General features: G+C 44.9%; 2 protein-coding genes across 5 annotated transcripts in view; one reads left to right on the forward strand and one right to left on the reverse strand.

The window, feature by feature from the left end:
- LOC129380472 (uncharacterized) overlaps positions 1–2,974 on the reverse strand; it is a 482,520-nt gene extending 479,546 nt beyond the window's left edge. The window contains exon 1 of the mRNA XM_055061532.2: positions 2,868–2,974. The gene's annotated coding sequence lies outside the window, so the exon portion shown is untranslated. The remainder of the gene's footprint in view (positions 1–2,867) is intronic.
- Positions 1–15,450, forward strand: part of LOC129380480 (uncharacterized) — a 120,287-nt gene that overhangs the window by 73,303 nt on the left and 31,534 nt on the right. Inside the window, exon 1 of one of the 4 annotated variants that reach the window (XR_011891056.1) lies at positions 15,006–15,037. The exons of 2 other annotated variants lie outside the window; for them this stretch is intronic. The gene's annotated coding sequence lies outside the window, so the exon portion shown is untranslated. Of the gene's footprint in view, positions 1–15,005; positions 15,038–15,127; positions 15,234–15,450 lie in introns of those variants that run through there. One more of the 4 variants, XR_011891069.1, reaches the window with a different exon arrangement.

Raw genomic sequence — 15,450 nt, forward strand, 5'->3', positions numbered from 1 at the left:
CCGCATTGTGCAATCACAAATTCTTTTTTTGCAATCTCGCCCCGCGCCGTCTTTCGACAGATTTAAAACATTTTTGCGAACGGAATTTACTTTCGGTAAAACTTGGCATTTTCCTAAAATTGTAGAACGATCCTAAATTCGTAAATATTACGAAAAATTCAGGAGAGATGGCCGCTGTGAAGAGAAGACGTAGAAAACCAAACAAACAGCGGCGCTTTCCTGCTTTTAGGGCCCCTCTTCTTTTGGCGCTTTGTTCTCGACATGAATGTGTATACCGACTTCCTTTACACTCATCAGTCACCTGAAACTTATTGTCACTTAACACTGTTGCGGCCAATCTTCAGAAAATACAGCGGAAAGGCATGATTCGAGGACATGCAACGCGGCCGTAATAATGGCATGGCCGTGGAGCTGCGTGAAGAGGCATCGCGCCGAACCGTTCATGGGCGTCATAAGTTCGTTCCTTACGGTTTCTGCTTCACGGCGAGAATTGTGCGTGATCGTTACGTGTTAAAGTGTCCCTTTACCCTTCATACTATATCTCGAGTAGCATGCGTGGGCCTGTGCTAACCTCTCCACTTGGACTACAGCCTCTTCTTAAATTGCTCCTAGGCTTAAAGGGACACTAAAGTGAAAGATGATTTCTTCTGCAGCAGTAAATTACCGTTCTACAACACCAAAAACACCACTCTTACAACGATAAGACGTTTGGTAAGCCAGAAAAAGCGCAAGAACGAAATACGCGTGGCGACGCCTAGTCAAGTTCCCGCACCTGGGGGCTGTGACGTCTTGGATTTTGATGGCATCTTCTAGGGCCTACTAATTATATATAGCGGTACAGATTGACTACATTGTGTTCCAAGGGAACCAAATATTAAACATGGCAAGTTTCGGGAACGTTTATTCCACCAACGCGGCCCAAATGCGAAAACATACTTTGGAATCCCTAACGACACGCTGACGTACCGGAGCTGGGGTTTCGGCGCGAAATTCAAATACTGATGCTTGGACCTCCATTTTCTCATCTAATAATCAAACTATTTTTTTGAAATGAATGCCTGGAGGGTTCTCAAACAATGATTCATTAGTCTAAACTGATTTATTGTTCCGCTTTAGTGTCCCTTTAAAGTTGGCAGTCCCACGGCACGGTGTGTAGCTGCCGCAGGTTTCTACAGAATCGCAAAGAGAGGCGCCCGAGATAAAACGGCATATACGAAGGCTTGCAATGGCAAGTCCGACGCTCTGAAATGTTGTCATCATCAATGGAGACGTCATCAATGCTAGAATTCTTCGCATTCCATAACGACTGCTCTTTAGCTTGCTGTAGAAAGAGAAATGTTGAAATTACATCGGCTAATTCAATTTTTACTGATTACAGTAAAATAGCATATGAAAGTAATTAAATAAATAAAGCATCATGGGTGATGAAGATTTTCAATTTCTCTAAGCACGTCTGACCAGACCGGCAAGGTGTGGCGGCCGCGGTGGAAGAGGCGTACTGTGTGTCTTGCCCCCTTTGGATGCATGTCAGCTTCACCGTTTTATTCATCAGGAAAACAGTTCAATAGACAGGACACGAGGAAGTGACAAACGAGTGACAACACCTAGCTTGGTCAGTGTCTTCTTCAGGTCATGTCCATTGTGCTGCTTTCTGCTAAACTCATTTAGAGCCAGCCGTACGCTTCATTTTCCTTTTTAGCCACATTCTTTTTTCTTCCCTATCAAAACTTACCCACTACCGGAATATTGCATTGGGATAGGGATAAGTTGTATTGAAAAAAATATATATGTCTAGATATATATTCAAATTTCTGAAATGTGTGTTGTTGTTTTTTTCTTGCAGGAAATCGGCACCAGCGGAGGCGGACGGACGCCTCTACGCAATGAGGAGAGGCCTCTGCTCAACTGCGTCGTCATAGGAGCATTCACGCTGCGGGTGTTCGTCCTGGAGCGGAGCTGAGGGCCGTGAAAACCATGCACATGAACAACAATACACACTATATATTCACTCGTATCGTGCAGAAAATGGCACGACCTAGCTGCTAGACATGATTGCAATACCTGTACAGGGACCCGGAGATAGCAAAATGTATATTGAGAACACATTCTCACTCGGCCTGAAGCCAAAGATTCTTCCAACACGCTACTTGCTTCAAATCAGGGTCAAGTACGCAGAAAAATACGAAAAAGAAACTATAATTCCATCTATGATGTACGCCACACCAGCGTTGTCTACTCTTAGAGGCGATGTATTTTTGAGGACTGCCGAAAATTCTTAAAAATAGAGCGCTTAATATAAAAAACGCGATTTTTTTAAGGAAACCGGATAATCGAGAACGGCGGACGTTGGAAAACAGACTATGGTCCTAATTTTCTCGCTAACTATTTATATGCACTAATTAACCTTAACTAGCGCATCTATATGGCTTCAGAGAATGTAAAGTTCGCTGCAATTGACGAAGTGATCTGCTATCAATTTTCAAATCGCGCGAGAAGTCCTTCTCCTATGTCCTACAGCAGAAGACATTTTCTTACTTTTTCCGCTGGGAAACTGAAACTGGGCGCTTGTGGGGAAACCACGTGTACAAGCCGTGCCACGCAATGCGAGCCATCTTTATTGTTTCGATGTGGTGATTACGTCTCATGAAGTGTCGTTGGCTTCACTGTGACGTTGGCACTACAGAATATCGGCAATGACCTATCATTGACACCGCTAATGTAATTCTTTCCTTACTGCTAGAAATGTGCTCATTTTAGTGATTATATGTTTTAACGTTTTGTGTCTAGACGTAGTAGTCGCGACGTATGTGACACATAATATCACAGCCCGTTCACTGGCGTTTTGAATGGATGTAAAGCAACAATACCTCGATTGGGGCGAATTGGTTTATCTTGACAGCGTTCACAAAACGCGCTAGAGACGAAGACGACAGGGGCACATACGAAAGGACAGGCGCTGAACTTCCAACTAGCGTTTATTTCAAACGATCGTCCATTTTATGGTCTGCGCATCAGGTACCTCATGCACGCGTCATCATACAAAAGATTGTATGCAGCAGAGCCACGGTAGCGTTCGGCCTTCCACGGCTGGCATGGGCGCTAAGTCATAAGCTTCTATAGTCTATTCGTTCTCGTGTGTAGATAGATATTTCTTTCGAGGTACCTATATAGACACGTGAAAGCATTGACTATACAATCTTATGTATGAGCTGATTGACTTATGCAATATTTTGTATGATGATGCATGCATGTTGTACCTGATGTGCAGAGCATAAAATGAATGATAGTATGAAGTAAACGCTAGTTCGAAGTTCAGCGCCCGTCCTGTCCTATGTGTTCCTGTCGTCTTCGTCTTTAGTGCGTTTTGTGAAGACTGTCAAGATGTAAAGCAGTAATAACTGTGGAGGGAGTGTTTTTGAGAACGTTTATGTGAAAATTGAAAGAAACACCTCTAGGAACATCACCGAGAACAATAAGTACTCAGAGCAAAAGAAAATTCAGAAATATATTCAACATATGCGCCTGACCCCTAATGCTCAACTTTTGAAGTGAGACCACGCAAGGAAGTATTATGCAAATCACTTGGCGTCAATATTGGCCACAGTGATGTCGATTCTATGCGGCAAAGCAGTAGCTTCGCAAATGTGAAAACGGGTAGAGGGAACATTTGCACAGGGAACATTTGTTTTTCTAATTGCCGCAGGCACCTGTCTCGTTTTTAGTGCATTCTTTAGGCTCGCGAAGGAATGGTTGTCAGGTCGGGGAGTATGCACAAGCCTCCTCATACTTGCTTAGTTGATTATTGCGGTCGATCATCTTTTCTGCGCAAGCAAGCTAGTCCAGAGCGCGTTCAACTAGCGCTGGAGCCTCCATTTGCTTTGTTCAGTTCCTGCAGAGTACTGTACAGTAATGTCGAGTGTTTCACAATATTGTACAGTGATGAATAATGACACTCACACGAGCGGTGTTCAAAATGTAAGAGAATTAATACACTGCTAGTCAAGCTTTGGACGAAGGCCGGTCTGAAACTGACTGCGTGCTCTTGTGCGAGTAAAAACACCACACAACGGGAAGGATTGCTCGTAATAATTTCTATATATGGCGTCAAAACGCTGATAAATTAAAGCAAACCACGATGGGAAAAGTAAAGTTGCACTTTATATCAGTCGAATAAAATTATCAATGCATGTTCTTGTGTGAGTGAAATCCCCGCAGCACGGAAGGATTGCTTTTAATAATTTGTACATACACTGTCGAATGGAGAAAGGCAATCCACGATGGGAAAAATAACCTTGCACTTTATATTATTCGAACACAATCATCAAAATAAGACGTACTCATGATCATCTACCGTTGTTTGAGACATCGTTAAAACAGCTTAGATGTCGTATCGGAAAATTAGACAACCCGACAGAAGCTTCTAAGCGCTTTTTTTTTTTCGTTTGATTGGGGAAGTGCTAGGAGCACTTGCAGGCTAGTTTCGACGACAGCTCCAGTCAAGTCTTCTTTTTTTTCTCGAACTCCCCAATATGGCAAAAATTGTCAAATCTGACCAAAGCTTAAGTTGAATCGTCATTTCACACGGCGCGCAGCGTTGCTAGTAGAATAGTAACCATGTTTAAGAACGTGTAGAAAACTATGGATCGAATTGATAAATTGCTATAGGCCTGGTAAGGAAAGAGTTAAACGGTCACAAACGTAACGATGATAAGTTATCCTGGGGCGACAGGCACACACAAGAAGAAAAAAAAAAAGCACCCATACCACGCACCGCCAAGTAAAATTCTAGACAAGCGTGACAAAACAGCTAGTGCGCTAAGCTTCGTCTTGGTGCATCGATGACGTATGAGGGAAGTGCCCACCACCAACCGTTATCATCACGACCACAGTGTATAGTACACTGTAAAAGTGTACTACACAGTGTACTTTTACAGTGTACTATACACTGTAAAACGACGAAATAAAGACGGTTTGGCTCACGTGACACAGACTGGGAGACGTCAAAGGAAGTCCACAACTGACCTTTCCTCTGCACGTGGTTTCTTCCACTCCTTGAGCGTCCAGTTTGTTTCCCATCGAAAAAGAAACTCGTGCTGCACGGCCTATAGATAAGGACTTCTCGCGTGATTTGAAAATTATCAGTTTACGTCAGCAGTTACAACTATTGCATTGTCAACAGCTACGTATCTACGCTAATGAAGTAGTACAATTATTGGATTTGACTATAGTCAGAAAATTAGAACACCTAACGTGTTTTTCTGATGTACGCCGTTCCAGAAAATTCGTCTTCTAACAAGTCATCTTTATTTATTTATTTATTTATTTATTTATTTATTTATTTATTTATTTACATACTCGCAATGCCATTGCGGCGTTACAGAGAGCAGTGGTGTTCAATATGTTCACGTGTTCATGTTCAAATGGGAGTCTTGGATGATGCATGCTCATGGTTGCTGGCGATGGAGGCACGGAGGTGATTCCATTTTTACCTTGAGCGCTCTAGTTTCAGGAATGTTTGGCAATCTTTGCAAAAAACACGCGGTATTGATTCACAACACAATGTACACCCTATTGTGAAGAAATATAGGCCAGCCGCCCACTCTAGAAACGCCCATGTAGCGCACTGGCGGCAACGGCTGGCTATCCTTTCTTTTTCCAACATTACATTTAATATTCAAGGTGCCCCGACTATCATGCGCCAAGATTTAAACGTAAGCAAATGTTATATAGATGGACAGAACCAAGGTAATGTTATTTGCCGTCGCTTGGGGAAACTCAGATTATCTTTTGCATTCCACCTAATTACATAGTTTTTAATTAATCAACTTCCCAAATATTATAATTAGATTAAAAGTGTCAGTCAGAAAATTGTTGAGCAACATGAAAAATTCCCGATACAGCATTCTGTTGCCCAATACGTGCTACATAAAAGTGTTCTTCCGAGCGTGAAGGAAGCCCGCGAACACACACAATGTGCCTCGAGCAGGCAGTCGTGCGGCAATATTGCGTGTATTCGCAGGCTTTTACGCTCGGAAGAAATCTTTTGTGTAGCACATGTGGAGCAACAGAAAGCTGTATTGGGAGTTGTTCTTGTTGCTCTACAATTTTCTGATTGAGACATTTAATCTAATTACAGTACTTGAGAAGTTAATTAATTAAGATTAATTATGTCATTAGGCAGAATGCAAAAATTTATCTGGGTATCTGCAAGCCACGGGAGACGACATTACGTTGGTTCTGTGCAGCTACGTTGCATTTGTATATTTTTAAATCTTGGCGCATGATAGTTGGGACACCCTGTATACTACGTGATGCAATGCAAATACTGCGAATACGGTAGAAAGAAAGTCTTGCGCACACTAAACGAAGATAACAAGAAAAGGACACAAAAACGGCGGTAGTGTTTTGTCCTCTTCTTTTTGTCTTCGTTTAGTGCGCGCAAAACTTTCCACAATCAAGTCTAACCAACTAGCCCGACTCTCAGTCTTATTGCCTAATACTGTAGTATTTGCGCAGCATGGTACGAGGGTCGTATAATCCCTCGACAGTGGGTACGAATAGTACAAATTAAGCCGCATTTTCATTTACACGATATACAATAAGGAGGGCGTTCAGTCCTAAGAAGCACACCCCCTTTTGGTTTGTTATGCCCATCACTGCGCGCGTGCGTGCGTGTGTGTGTGTGCGCGTGTGCGTGCGTGCGTGCGTGCGTGTGTGTGTGTGTGTGTGTGTGTGTGTGTGTGTGTGTGTGTGTGTGTGTGTGTGTGTGTGTGTGTGTGTGTGTGTGTGTGTGTGTGTGTGTGTGTGTGTGTGTGTGTGTGTGTGTGTGCCGACGAAAGCGGGAGCGGGGGGGCTTCGTTGCGCGCAATAAAGCTTCGTTTTATGATATGCTGTTGTTTATTGATATCAAGGGTACTGACCTTCGCCAGAAAGCTGACTCCTCAGTTTTCTTTGTGTGTGTGTGTGTGTTTCAACACAATGTCTTCGTTGGCGAGCCTCGATATAGCGATATCAATATATGTGGGCATACTGCGAAGGTTCTGCAGATACGGACGTAAATGTCCATGTCGGCGCGCCTAACTTTTTTCAAAGTCCGACGCTCTTCGTATACTCCCCTCACACTACGGGAGACGCCATAAAGTGTCACGCGTAGTGACTCCGCTCTCAGCACGTGGAGTAGCGATACCCCATTCTCAGCCCGAACTCGCCAAGGAAGACATTGTCTTTCATCGACTTCAACTAGATGTGGAACCGCCTTCAAACTTTCCTTTTTTTTTCTCGCGACGCTAACCAGGTAAGAATTGCAGCAGTGAACCACAGATTTTCTGCAGCCAATAGACTTGGGATTTCGATACAGCGCGGGAACTTCGGTCTAAGGTGGGTATGCATTACCAGCGTATACCTCTGCGCTGTGCCGACGCTCGTGCAAAGTTTGTGAGCCCTCTGCGATGGTTCAGTGCCTGTGTGGAGCACTGCTGCTTCTGAGCACGACGTCGCGGCATTCCTTACTCCGGTGACCGCTTTCCGCAGACTGTTCTTTGTGTCGCTGGTGGCCATCAATAAAACCGAAGACTGTAAACGATGTTTCCATTATTCGTTGCAAATTTGTGTGCTATTAGCCACTACACCTAAATAATATGGCCAGGCACGTGCCCAGGATATTTATTCTGAGGGGGGGGGGGGCAACCCAAGGTAACTTTTCTAGGGAAGTGGGGGGGGGGCTTCTAATAGTCCAAACGTGAATAATGGCCACCATTCGCCGTAAAGGCGCGTCAACCCGCAAAAGAGAATTTAAATAAGGTGTACCTAACAGGTACGCCCCCCTCCCCCTATGAGATACACCTTTCCTTTACTTGCCAAACAAGGAACCACATCCAGTGGCGTAGCAACAGGGGGGGCCGGGGGGCCGTGGGCCCCGGGTGCAAGGGGCCAGTTGGGGGGGGGGGGTGTCATATACGCCGGAAGACACCCCTCTTTCCGCCAGCTTTACTGGGCGCAAATTGCAAAGAATGCTCCGGTATCAGTAGCCCGAGCTCATGCACCCGATGTGTTGCGCCGCAGAATTGTCGACTGCAGCTCTATCAACACCCCACGAAATAATTGCACGAATGTGCGGGCTAAAAAAATTTAAATCGCGAAATGGTCACTAAACTACTCGCCTTAGCGGAACGTTTCATGTGGAGTGCGCTCGTGCTGTGCGTTCATGTTGGGAGCAGGAGTCGCTAAACATACAGTGAGGCGTTGTAAGGCGTTTGGGCTCTTGGGTCCCTCTTCCGTTCAGAACGCGCAGCGAAGACGAACAAAGACAGCAGCGAGCGGGCGTTCAACCAGCGGGCCCGGCGCTCGCGTTTACGGCGAAGCGTTCGTTGAGAGCGACGTTGCATAAGTGGGGCCGTCAAAAGTCGCGAATAGGATTCTCTGGATCGCCTTCAGACTCGGTTCGGCCGAAGAGTTTGGCGGCGTATGATGACTCGACAGGCTGTAGTCGCGGGCCCGCCGCGATGTCCGGCTCGCTTTTACTTCCCCTCTCCCGCTCGCTCCGAGAAGCCGCTGCGAAATCTGCCGTTATGTTTCACGCTTTCCTTCTTACCCTCGAAAGTTTCAGAAAACTGTTGTTGTTGTGTGACTTCATGTCACAAGAACAGTGTCTGTATCAGCTGCACAGAATTTTATAAAAGAAAAGGTGAATTTTGTAAGGATATTTCCTGATCGAGATTCTATGAAGTTATGTCTTTTTGTGATTACTAGGAACTCGGTAGCGCGAAAAAATATGGCAGATAAGTAATAACCATATCCTTAATGATCCCGTAGTTGGTACTTATAGAGGAAGCACTTCAATTCGAGAATTGAGGACTCAAAGTCATAATATTAACTCAACAAAAACTTCTTAAAGAAAATCGTTTTGGTTGCTACAACCTACAGTACTTTGGCACTGCGGGCGGCACCCAGTGTATGGCAGCAGCGAAAGAAATACGAAATAGTGGACCAGTGAGGTTGATCCCTTAATCCTCTCCATTGAGAGTGCAGACCAACAGTAGTGCAAGCTTTCGCTGGTACGGGCTTCATCGCGGCCTTTTCTTTCTTTTTTTATGGTGACGCCAAGAATCGACGCGAAGCGTGCTCTATTCTGTTCCCAATCTTGCGGTGGTACCGCAACTCGGATAATCACGTTTGTACGTATAGCAGCAAATGAAAACAAGGCTTTATTGATCAGAATGAAGAGAACTCGTAATTGTCGTAGCATTGGCGCCCGCGCAGCGGGGAGGCAGGTAGCATTTTATAATAGGGTGGGGAGATCAGCGTCACTGACAAACAATTTAATTTCCGTTTTCGTTCAGGGCTGCCCACAGACAGAATACTGCGTGCCATAGTACCTACGACGATTTTTGTGAAGTTGTTGGGCAAGATAGGAATGTCGGGCTTCAATTTTGCAAATGCAATATTGCCGCTAAAATTGGTAATTAAAGCTTTATTATAAAGATATTTTTGTTACTTGTGACGTGAGTCATGTTTTCCACGATTCCGCATTTGTATTGGCTGCCAAGCCTTACAGTCTGGCAGAAGATGTGCACATGGGCTTATCACACGTTATCAGTGCAGCACCCTGTGTTATTTGGCGCAGGAAAAACAGCGTGTATATTTGCTGCATTCGCGATCTCTGGAAAAGAACCCGAAGGAGAGGGGGACCCGGGGAACGTGCGCGGTATCCAAGGCGGCTGTACTGGGGCTGAAACCCGGAAATTGTCGATATCCTCGCCTTCCTCGACTACATAAGGGGGGGGGGGGGGTGACAGAAGACCTATGGGCCCCGGGTACCAGACAACCTAGCTACGCCACTGACCACATCAAATGGCCGCGCACATGAAAGAAGCGCAGGAAGAACACTGACAAGAACAAGTAAAGAAGCGAAAATAAAGTGTAAGATAAAGATTTCTAGTAGCATATTTTGAATTAGCTCTGGAAGAATTATACATATATTTCCGGAACAATCACAGTTCTTTTGGATCCCTCGTTTACTGCTCTACTAATTTAAGTGCCAAAACCGCCTCGTGCTGTTATTCGGGAAGTTGCGTAACGATGCGTGGTCACCATCCAGTACAACCGCGTAGAGCACAAGACGCTGCGGTTCTGTACGTACTGCGCCCACCGCGAAAGTTAGAAAAAACCCCACATAAGCATTGCAGAGTGGCTACATCGGACGGCTCCAGTGATAACTGTAGAAGCGTCATTCAATACACACAGTATTCACCACTTCCGGCCGTGTTTCATCTTCCTTTTTAAATAAAAAGATGTTGATCCATCAATATTTTCACAAACAACGGTTAAATTTCTTAATTTTAGCTTTTCCTTCCTGCTTGGCTATTGCCTTGACTCTTACCCTTAGTATAGATAGCCTAATTTCTCAACTCCTTGCGACTCTTGTTTCCAGTTGCCAATTTTGCACGAGAAGTGCTGTACAATTAGGGAAAATTCACACGAAGTAACGGGTGACAGTCATATTGCTTCAGGGTTTAACGGTTATTGCAGGGCCTGATGATGGACGCTGTTTCGCAATATTTTATTTTCCACCTTATCCAAACCATATCGCGCATATATGGTTCCGAGGATCTGACAGCGTCGCGGCGAGCCGTCACTCGAGGAAATAATGAAGCAACAAGAAAAAGTTAAACGCAAATGGCCTTTTCTCCGGCCACATCTCGTTCCACGAGCATACAGACCAGCTGACTATGAACCGAGTCCTTTTCCTTGCCTATGGATCAGTCTAAACAAAGAAGGTAGAACTAACGAAGCAACAGCGATGTGCCTGATCGTTGTATAGATGGTGACATAAAAATTGTATTGGGTTAGTCACATACAGCTTTCACTGTAAAAGGCAGCAAAATATTGACTGCTGTGTATATTGATTTGTCGGCGCTTTAGGAATATGTGTGAGGAGTGGTGGCGTGGGCAGGAAGGGAGGGGAGGGGGTATGCCGCATAATTTTGGGGGAGGGGGGGGCAGGCTCCCCCGCCCCCCCCCTCCCTTTGGGTACGTGCCTGACCATGGCAATAGAGAGTTTTAGAATAGGGGCCCCAAAGAAATAGCGTCGAAGCCACTGCGCATGCGCGAGACGCAAACTGCGTTTGGGTTTTGCGTTGGGAACGCTATTTCACCGATTTAGCGGGAGCTCAAATAGCGTTCCCAAAAGCTTTGCGTCAACAAACATGGCGGCACCCATCGAAGCGACGGCTCTAACCTAGCACCAAACTGGGTTGACTACCTTTGGTTGGCTTAGTTACACTGAAGTGACGCCTTGTGGGCGCGCACCTCCGACAGTTGCTTGACCTCGGCAACGACATTTGTATGGGAAGGGCTGCTTACATGTGTGCTGATTCCGCATCCAAAACGAGGAGTAAAAGAAAGCCGTCACTGACTCCTCGTGATCGATCCTACCGATTAAGGTTCCTACCGGCAGTTGATTGTTGAATTTGTTGGCGGATGCCCGACAGGTATTCGGGAAGGTATCTGCGTTCATACTCATGTCTCAATCTCGCACAAAGCTCTCGGTAGTGACCATTGCACAGACCAGATTTTTGCTTTGACTTCGTCACGGGGCTGTCATGTAACGTCCTGCTATCCGACGACCCAACGTTGACTCGTGACGCACAGATATTTATATACAGTATACAGAAATTGGCAGCTTATTCCACGCTGTCGCAAAATTCTCGCGAGAAAAAGAAGGGGGGTGGGGGGCTGGGGGGCAGAATTGGGACGCGTATGGGGAGCTTCGTATGACAACCAAAAAGCACAGAAACAAAACGGATGCTCGTTCTTAGCAGAAAGGAATCCGATCTAAAAAAAAAAAAAAATTAAACAAAAGTTAATGAACATTGCCGTTACCAGAATCGAGACGTATGATTCAGGTTGGTACACGCGTCCGAACGCAACCACGAAGCCAACACAAAGCAACGAATTATAATTTCTTATACGTTCAGGCTTTCGCGTTGTTACCAGCGTAAAGTTACGTACAGTGAAACGGCTCAGCCCTGGGGGGCATGTAACACAACATTCACGCGAAAGTTCTTTGTAAATGTATTTGTGTTGCAGCTGGAATTTAGGTAAATGAAAACAGAATATGGGATAGCAGAAGCTACATCTACTAGTTAGCGAGGCCTCTTCCGGAACTCGCAATGATTACACAATGAAAAGCTGTCCTTGCGAAAGTCTTTGGCACTGCAGACGGGCGAAGCAAACGGTCGGCCTGGCTGACCGTTTGCCGTGAATGTAACACAACATTCACGCCAAAGTTCTTTGTAATTGTATTTGTGTTGCAGCTGGAATTTAGGTAAATAAAAACAGAATATGGGATAGCAGAAGTCATATCTACTAGTTAGCGAGGCCTCTTCCGGAACTCGCAATGACTACACAATGAAAAGCTGTCCTTGCGAAAGTCTTTGGCACTGCAGACGGGCGAAGCAAACGGTCGGCCTGGCTGAGCAGCTGCCATTACGATCTGAGCGATCGAAATGCGTCGCAGACTGCGTTCGCACGAAAGCAAGAGGAGCCCCACTGAGCACGCAGCGCAGTATGATTGCAAAGAACACAATGCGAATCATGACACGAGCAAACGAAGTCTAGTCGCATCCATCGCACCATTCTGTTCTATGAAGGAGCTTGATTGTGTTCCGCCACAAGTAAAGACCACTCTCTCTGCACATTTCCATTGGGAATCCCACCATGCTCACCAAACCAACAGGCCATTAAAGTTTATACGTTTCTCAAAGCGCCGTCTGCAAATCCCCGTATAAGTAACTAAAACATGTATGTGAGTTTATAGCGCTATCGCTACGTAAAGAGAAAAAATGCAGTATCACTCAAGTCATTTTCCATTGGTCTGAACGAAACGCTGCAACGTCATCCGTGTAAGCAAGAACATGGGCTTCAGAAGCAGTGTACGCAAACTGCGTGCGAACGAAAATGCGCAAATTGTGCTACGTCTGTGAGAACTTGGACACATTTAAGGGAGCAATATAAACGCGCAAAACGACTGGCGATATCCCCGACACAATTTGCGGCCTCGAAGGCTACTAAGTACTCTACAAGCAACAAATTTGCGAGAAGGCGCCCGTAATGATCGAGGCGTCTGCCACGTCGTCTGCTACAGCGTCACATGACGCATATGTTAAATAAAAGAAGGAACGTTTGGTAACACGCACAGGTACATAACTTGCTTTCTAAATATTTTAGCCAACGCTTTATTGCGCAAATAACTGCGTTAGTTATGAAAACATAAGATGACATGACAGCAGATAAACCTCATACATGGCTTGGATTTCAGTTTGATGGGAACTTAGATGCTTTCATAAATGTGGACACACATTCATTGTTGGCCAAATTATTGAGGATGACTAGGTTATCTGACTGGCTGTTTTTCAATTTGTATGTTGTAATATAAGTGAGAAACCGCGGCCAATGAGCGTGTTGTCAAAACTGGCCGCTTATTAGTAATGGTCAAGTTTTGATACATTAATATATCTTATAATTGTATAGAAATGTTTGCTTTTTTGTTTTCACAAGGAATTAAAGACAACATATGCCGCATTTTTTTCAGAATTTTACCATTAATACCAGACTTTTAGAAAGACACATGGTTGCCTCACTTTTGTGCTTACCTACATTAAATTTGTGCACAATTTCAAATTTTATTAACTGCGAACTAACTGAAATTATTTAACAAATGATAATAAAATACAACCGTTACAAATTCCTTTGTTTTAATTGTAAACTGCCCAATGTAGCCAGAGTTTTGCAATTACTAATGGTGCAGGTTGCTAGATTTTTATGCTTTTTATTGCAATTTCTAAACTATTTTTCGGTGTTATTTTGTACAGATAACACACTTTTGTGTCCTAAGATGTTCTATTTAATTACTTTTCCTTACTTTTTTTAACACAACGACATTGCTAGTTTCAATATGAATCGGCCGGTCTTCAGTGAACCTACGTGGACGTGAAAAGGCAACGTTTTCGCGCAGTTATTTAAGAATTACTGACAATCACGCTGTGTAAGAAAATAATTATGACGTGCGTAAACTATAATAAATTCGTTTCAAATTATAAAGGTGGCGCAGGCGTAGAACAAGCAGGGAAGACTACAAATGAAGCTGTGCAAGGGGATATGGGCTGGACTAGTTTTGAAGTGAGGGAAGCTCGCAGTAAAATTGAGTATGAAGAACGGCTGAGGAATATGGAGGAAAGTAAATGGGCTGGGAGAGTGTTCAGGTATCTGTACAGGCAAAACATTGATTCACAGTGGAGGAAAAGAACTAGGAAGCTTACCAGCAAGTATGTGGCCTGTGGGGTGGGCAACACAGCAACAAAGGTCAAGCGGAAAGTCAGAGAGGCTGAATTAATCTCATGGGTGGCGGCAATGGAAAAGAAACCTGCCATGAGTAACTACTTAAGGGGAAAAAACGAAATTAGGAAAGAAACCATTTATGATAACTCAAAGGGAAGCTCATTACTTTTCGAAGCGAGATCGGGATGCCTTAGAACACGCACCTATAAAGCGAGATATAAGAAGGAAGAAGAAGCATGTGCTTGCTGCGGTAAAGCTAGGGAAACGACGGAGCATATTTTATTAGAATGTGAAGACGTCTATCCAGCGGTCGATTTAGGCACTGGCCTCCTTGACGCCCTTGGGTTCAGCGGGAGCAGTGGTAAAGCAAACAGGTCCGCAATAGACATCAGTAAGAGGCGATTGGAGGATTGGTGGAAGAAAAGTAGGGAAACGACAAAAGACGGAGACGTACAAAAGCACAGTTCGCAATAGGGTATCAGAAAATTTGGACGTGGTAGTTCATAGTGGGGTTTTTTGTTTTTTTCATTGGTTAACCTAGGTAGGATATTAAGCAGCATAGTAGCAAGGGCTTGGTGGCGCAAGCCACCACCCCGTTCCAAAGGGGACGCTCATAACATCCATCCATCCATCCATCCAGGCAAAGCGTTGACGTTCTTTATGCTATGGCGTTGACGAAGCCAGGAAAACAACGTGAAATGTAGGTACTGTGTTCTATTTCTGTCGGCAACGACTGCTACGGCTCCTAGTTAAACGGTTGAACGTTCTTCGGTTCTGCAGAAAAGAACGCCGTTGATGTGTTCGCAATGTGCGTGTGACGGGGATCGAATGTGACCATAGAAACCGACTAGCCAAAGTCCGGATCGCAGTGAATGTGAAGGCGCCCTCGAATCGGGGTAAGCAAACCTAGCACCGATGTTGTTTCACAAATGGCCCAGCGGCTATGGTGTGTCCTGTTGATCGCGAAGTCGCAGCGTCCGCTTTGCGAGTGGAGACACCCGACGCAAAAACGCCCGTGAACGGCGAGCTTTGGCTGTCGCACTAAAGAAGCCGAAGTGGTCATGATTAGTCCAAAGCCCCTCGACTACGACGTCCCTCAACTCAACGTCGCGG

This window comes from Dermacentor andersoni, chromosome 1 (genome assembly GCF_023375885.2).
Source record: "Dermacentor andersoni chromosome 1, qqDerAnde1_hic_scaffold, whole genome shotgun sequence".
NCBI lineage: Eukaryota > Metazoa > Arthropoda > Arachnida > Ixodida > Ixodidae > Dermacentor > Dermacentor andersoni.